This window comes from Brachyhypopomus gauderio, chromosome 19 (assembly GCF_052324685.1).
Source record: "Brachyhypopomus gauderio isolate BG-103 chromosome 19, BGAUD_0.2, whole genome shotgun sequence".
NCBI lineage: Eukaryota > Metazoa > Chordata > Actinopteri > Gymnotiformes > Hypopomidae > Brachyhypopomus > Brachyhypopomus gauderio.
The window spans coordinates 912,428-919,279 of NC_135229.1; the positions used below are offsets into that span (position 1 = coordinate 912,428).

The 6,852-nt window shown below is 45.3% G+C and overlaps 1 long non-coding RNA gene across 1 annotated transcript in view; it reads left to right on the plus strand.

Moving 5' to 3' along the window:
• The window catches only part of LOC143482972 (uncharacterized), a 9,832-nt gene extending 7,815 nt beyond the window's left edge, over window positions 1-2,017 (plus strand). Inside the window, exon 2 of the long non-coding RNA XR_013122343.1 lies at window positions 977-2,017. This is a non-coding gene — a long non-coding RNA (uncharacterized LOC143482972). The remainder of the gene's footprint in view (window positions 1-976) is intronic.
• The last annotated feature ends 4,835 nt before the right edge of the window (window positions 2,018-6,852 follow it).

Here is a 6,852-nt window from a genome sequence, read left to right on the forward strand (position 1 = left end):
ACCACAGTTAGACTGGGTAATGGGGTGTTAGGAGGTCTATAACCACAGTTAGACTGGGTAATGGGGTGTTAGGAGGTCTATAACCATAGTTAGACTGGATGACAGTCTGGAATAAGGTTAGATAATGTCTTGCTCACTCACTGTCTCAAATGCAGTGCACCCCCCTCCTGCCAACACACACACACACACACACACACACACACACACACACACACACACACACACACACACACACACACACACACATCTGGGCAGACACAACAGACAGTGATTTGTAACAGTGGTGCTGGTTGAGCTTAGGTTAGCTAGTGTGCTGTGATTGGTGCATTGTGCAGTGATGGGCGGGGCTACTGCTCTTCTGGCTGTGATTGGATGTTGCACTACTGATTCTCTCATCACTTATTGTATTTTTGAATCTTAATACATGGCATGATTTATTTTAATTTACTGTAGAGTCAAAATGCATGTTTTTTTTTTTTTTTTAATACTCCAGGCCCTGTTACTGGGCGATTATTGATTAATCTCTGCTCGTGTCCTCAGCAGCGCCACCCAGTGTCTAAGTGAGGTTATAACTTGGACATCCTGTCAAACCAGTCAAACACAGTTCCCCCACATCACATCAAATAAGCAACCTTTCATAAACTCCATCATAGCTGTAGAACGGTACCGTGGCAATGGTGATGACACACTAGAGCGGTACCGTGGCCATGGCGATGACACTAGAGCATTAGCGTGGCCATGGCGATGACACTAGAGCATTACCGTGGCCATGGTGATGACACTAGAGCGGTACCGTGGCCATGGCGATGACACTAGAGCATTAGCGTGGCCATGGCGATGACACTAGAGCATTACCGTGGCCATGGTGATGACACTAGAGCATTACCGTGGCGATGACAGCACTAGCACTGTTTCATGCTGCACTGTTTTTAGCGAGACCAAGTTCACTCAACTCAAATCATTTATTGCCCTCTAGAACTGAGAGGAGTCTGTGGACGTGCGTCAGGCATCTGGTCCCGCAGACGCCCCCTGCTGGAGGAATGTGGACCGGCCACCTGGGAGGAGGGGGAACCAGAACCCCCCCGTAGGGACGACACCTCACTGCTGGCCTGGGTCACCTCCACCTTCAGGAGGGGCTGGAGGAGTGAACTTCACTGAGAGGAGAGGCCAGGAGGCGCATCTTTAACACATTCATTCCCTCCCCTCCATCTGTTTCTCTCTCTCCCTCCCTGTCTCTCTCCGTCTCTTTCTCTCCCTCCATCCCTCTCTGTCTGTCCTATGTGATGTGTGGTGTCTGATTATCCTGCACTCAGTACCTGTCTCTCTCTCTTTGCGTGTAAGTCAGAACCTGTCTCTCTCTTTTTATGTGTAAGTCAGTACCTGTCTTTCTCTCTTTGCGTGTAAGTCAGTACCTGTCTTTCTCTCTTTGCGTGTAAGTCAGTACCTGTCTTTCTCTCTTTGCATGTAAGTCAGTACCTGTCTTTCTCTCTTTGCGTGTAAGTCAGTACCTGTCTCTCTCTCTTTGTGTGTAAGTCAGTACCTGTCTCTCTCTCTTTGTGTGTAAGTCAGCACCTGTCTCTTTCTCTTTGTGTGTAAGTCAGTACCTGTCTCTCTCTCTCTTTTTATGTGTAAGTCAGTACCTGTCTCTCTTTGTGTGTAAGTCAGTACCTGTCTCTCTCTCTTTGTGTGTAAGTCAGTACCTGTCTCTCTTTGTGTGTAAGTCAGTACTTGTCTCTCTCTCTTTGCATGTAAGTCAGTACCTGTCTCTCTCTCTTTGCATGTAAGTCAGTACCTGTCTCTCTTTGTGTGTAAGTCAGTACCTGTCTCTCTCTCTTTGTGTGTAAGTCAGTACCTGTCTCTCTCTCTTTGTGTGTAAGTCAGTACCTGTCTCTCTCTCTTTGTGTGTAAGTCAGTACCTGTCTCTCTCTCTCTTTGCGTGTAAGTCAGTACCTGTCTCTCTCTCTCTCTTTGTCTTCAGCCTGAGTATTTTGGTCGAGTAAATAAATCTCTGCATTGACATGGTCCTGCTTGCCTGTCTGTGTTGCCCTTGTGTGTTAGAATGGATTCAGATGCGTGTGTGATTCTCTTAGATTAGGGTTTATATTGGGCTTATAAGTGTTTATATAGGGTTTATTAGGGTTTATATAGGGTTTATATTGGGCTTATAAGTGTTTATATAGGGTTTATTAGGGTTTATATAGGAATATTAACTACTGGAAAATACAGTCGAGTGGTGAAGTCTTAATATGACACCCTGGTAGATTCACCCTGTGCCACAAGCCTTCCTCCTCTATCTCTTTCTTTATTTCCCTCTTCCTCCCTCTCTCCCTCTGCCTCTCTATCTCCCTCTCTCCCTCCCTCCCTCTCTCTCCTTCTTTCTCTCTGTGTTCAGGGCAGCTGATATTCTCCCAGTAACAGCCTCAACCCCAACCCCCCCCCCCCCTCCACACACACACACACACACACACACACACACACACACACAACTCTCCCGTACTCCCATCACCACGGCAACGTACCATCACCCCACCTCTCTGTGTTTGAGACTGGTGTTGGGCTAAGATATTTTTATGACTGTATGTGTGTTCATGTAGTTCTGATGTTTGTGTGTGATGTACAGTCTGTGGGTCTTTATATGTGTGTGAGAAACAGGAGAATGTGTGTGCGTGTGTGTGGCATTTGGGTATAAATTTCACTTTGAATTTTAATTGATAATGTGTATGCACACACACAGGAGGATGACCTTGTGTGTGTGTGTGTGTGTGTGTGTGTGTGTTTTTGTCTTTCTGTCTGTCAGTAGGTGGGTGGGTGGTTGTCTGACATATGAATGAAGTGTGGCCTCTTCAGGGTTTAATTGGGAGAGAAGGGGAGAAAGGGTGTGTGTGTGTGTGTGTGTGTGTGTGTGTGTGTGTGTGTGTGTGTGTGTGCATGTGCATTCATGCATGTGAGTTCATGTCTGGCAGTCTGGGAATGAGTGCTGTGTGTGTGTGTGTGTGTGTGCATGCACGCGCATGTCTGGGAGTGAGTGTGGTTTGTGTGTGTGTCAGAGAATGGATGAACTTTCAAGCAGGTATTTACCTACTTCCACAAACTGTGTGTGTGTGTGTGTGTGTGTGTGTGTGTGTGTGTGTGTGTGTGTGTGTGTGAATTGCACAGCACTAACCCAAAACCTATTTTACTGTAGAATCTTTATACACTTATACTTATATACTTACAATAATTCTAAACCAGGATCTTTACAGGTTCATGAATATTCATGACCTTTCCCTCTGAGAACTGAAGCTCATTTGTAGTTGTAGTCATGACTGAGATATTGCAAATTTCAATGAACATATCCTTTAACATAACTTATATTCAAAGACGGTGTACTGAATAAAATCTGACATGAATATAGAGACAAATTAAAAGTACAAGGTGAAAAATTTTTGAATTTTGAAAATGACAAGTGCTGAATGGAGCTGAATTATCTGTTTACACTGATCCTCTTTTGGTCAGTTTGCACTGATGCTCTTTTCTCAGTCTTTGAAATTTGATTGTAGTAATTAGAAGTAAATCTCCCCACCAGCTGTTCTCGAGAAACATTCAACGCTGTCGGTGAGTTTGATGGTGGTTATAAAACCATCGACACGTTGACTGTGCCCTGCGACCAGCCTTGACTTCAGTCCCACCTCCAACTCCCCGCCCTAGCCCTGTAGCCCCGCCCTAGCCCTGCCCTGAGCTCCGCCCCTCTGTGTTTCTGTGAAATGTGCCATATTTGTCAATTGTGATTTTTCACCGCAATCGAAATTTGTCCTCCGTGGAGTTAGAACACACACACACACACACACACACACACACACACTAGTGATTACTAGGGGGCTGTGGATCACACGTGCCCAGAGCGGTGGGCAGCCCTAGCCCGGCGCCCGGGGAGCAGTTGGGGTTAAGGGCCTTGCTCAAGGGCTCCTCAGTCATGGCCTCAGGTCTGGGAATAGAACCCACGACCCTCCGGTCACAAGACCAGTTCCCTACCACCAGACCATAACTGACCTAAAAAAAACTCATGGTGGAGAACCGCCCGATGTGGGATTCGAACCGCCTTTGTCCACATGCGTTGTGGCTGGGACCACCGGACCATGACTTCTCCAGAGGCCCCGATCAACATTCATTGCTGTCGGTGGGTTTGAGTCTGAAGCTCGCTGGCTGATGAGTGGGACTGTGGCTGAGTTTGTGCTCCTTCCTGCAGGAAGACGACATCACTTCCTGCTTCATCTGCTCTGTCTGTGGTTCCATGTCTTTCTTTCTTCCTCGTCTATCGTGTGTTTTTCGAGGGAGACACAAATAGCAACTAGCATGCAGCCTCTGGAGCTTAATTGAGGGTTGTGTGTGTGTGTGTGTGTGTGTGTGTGTGTATGGCAGATGGAAGGAAGTAGAAGATGAATGTGTAATCATCCTGATGTTCCTTTCATTTGCCTGTTTTGTTACTTAAATTACATACTCCACTTACTGCAGTGTGTGTGTGTGTGTGTGTGTGTGTGTGTGTGTGTGTGTGTGTGTGTGTGTGTGTGTGTGTGTGTGTGTGTGGAGAGCGTGGGGGCAGGGTTGTTGAGATCTGAATGAACGTTCTGCCATTTTGTGCGCGTCCCCTGGTGTGTTTGGCTCCCAGGGTCCGTGTTCAGCACTGAACTGGCGGCTGTGTGCAGGATTATCAGACTACTGAAATGAAACACTTGTTCTGCTCAAACTGCTGAACCCCACTGGGCTGAAACTCAACGCCAGCTCCCACTGTCTCACACTGTCTCACACTAGTGCTTCATGTTTGCTACACCTGAAAATGTCCCTTATCCCCCCAGGTGGATGTTCTTGGTGTTTCACACACCCTTTTTCACACGCACGCACGGCTGCGTTTTTCACACGTGCACGGCTGCATTTTTCTCGTTGGTTTTTTCCAGCGTTCCAGCGTCTCTCTTTCTCTCTCTCTCTCTCTCTCTCCCACTCACTGTTCTTATTTTTGTTTTCATATCAGGTTGTCACTTGAGTAAATAAATGTACATATGAACACGTGTGAGGAGTCCCAGTATTTTTTATTCGTTCTCTCACAGACCACAGGTAGTGTGTGTGGTGCTTGTTAATCTTGTAATGATCGTAAAGCTGCTTTGTGTTCACATGTTGTGAAAAGCGCTATACAAAAAAATTTGACTGACTTTGACTTTGCTCAAACATGTTTGACATGTCTGCGTCTTTTTTTAACGTGTGGTATTAAACACAGATGAACAGTTACTATGATGTTTGATTATATCAACATGTGACCTAACAGGTGTGGTCCGTGTGCTCGTGGAAAGACGACACGTGAAACGTCCATCAAGATACGTGAAACATGCAGTAATGACATGGTTTAACGTTTGAACTCAATGTGTTGATCGTGGACTGACATTGGTTGGTTTTTATCTATAAATGCATTCTTGGACACCTTCCTGCATATTTATGCTCACTTCTGTCCAGAACCCTCCGCCATTATGGCTGGCGCTCTCAGGACATCAGAACTGGGAAAGAAGGCTTTTAAAAGATCTGCCCCCTGGAACAACATTCAGAATGATTTAAAGTTATCGTCTATTGTCTCCTTGGGAAAATTCAAATCAATAGATATAGATAACTTGACTTCTGTAACTGCTCTACTGTCTAAATGTGTGACACTTGTTCATTGTGTGTGTTGTGTATCTGATATTTTATTTGTTTGGTTGTATTTTTATATGTTTTATGTTGCTGTCTTGGCCAGGTCACAGGTTTTTAATCTCAATGAGATTTTCCTGGTTAAATATAGGACACTACTGCTAGTAGGATGGCAGTGTGTGTGTGTGTGTGTGTGTGTGTGTGTGTGTGTGTGTGTGTGTGAAAACAGGCAAACAAACACATAAGTGATGATGTAACGCTCAGCTGGAGCTTTGGCCTGTTGTAATTAGGCTTCCGGCACAGCTACAGGAAGTGTGTGTGTGTGAGTGTGTGTGTGTGTGTGTGTGTGTGTGTGTGTGTGTGTGTGTGTGTGAAAGCCCAACCCATCAGCTGTCCTGGCAGAACTGAATGGAGAGATGAAGGAATGGTCCAGCTCTTTGTAGCTGAGGGTTTTCATTCTCATTCTTTGCTCAGCTGAGTTGAATCTAAAATATCCAGATTTTAGTGCAGACACTTCTGGCTTCAGAGGTCCAATCTGGCACGTAAACATTCATGGGCTAATCAAATCGACTTCTGCGCTCTCCCTGAACAGGTATGTGCCAGTGATTTGAGGCCAATATTGCCAAAAATATTCAAACAGATGAATGAAACACCAGTCCTGGTGACTCCACTCCAGTGCTGAAGACGCAACTACACATCACTGAACACAATCTTTTTTTTTAATTGCGTTATCCGCTCTTATTTTGAAGTTGCGCACCGCGATCTCAGGACGATGCTGCAACAACAAACAAGTAGCAGACGCCCAAATGCGTCCCCCCCGCGTCCCCCGACTATAGTCGACTATACCCCCTAGTCGACTATGAACGTCATTGTATGACTGAATGTCATTCAGTGTATGATTCAATGTATGATTGAATGTACCATTCTAACTGCATGGGGGTGCCCAAGGATGCAGCTAAGCATTAGTTGTTACATGAAATGTCTTTGTTTTCGTTATATATAGCCTTTTGTCAAATAAAATCATCTTATCTTATCTAATCATTAATTTCTGTTAATAAATATTTAAAAATGATGTTTGCGCATTACCAATAGGCATCTTCCTTACTACACATTAATAAATCACACCCTGCTGTAGCACAATCCAAACGAGCGGAGCTGAACACGCTACAGAATACGCGCAGCACCTGCTAAAAAACTGCCTAC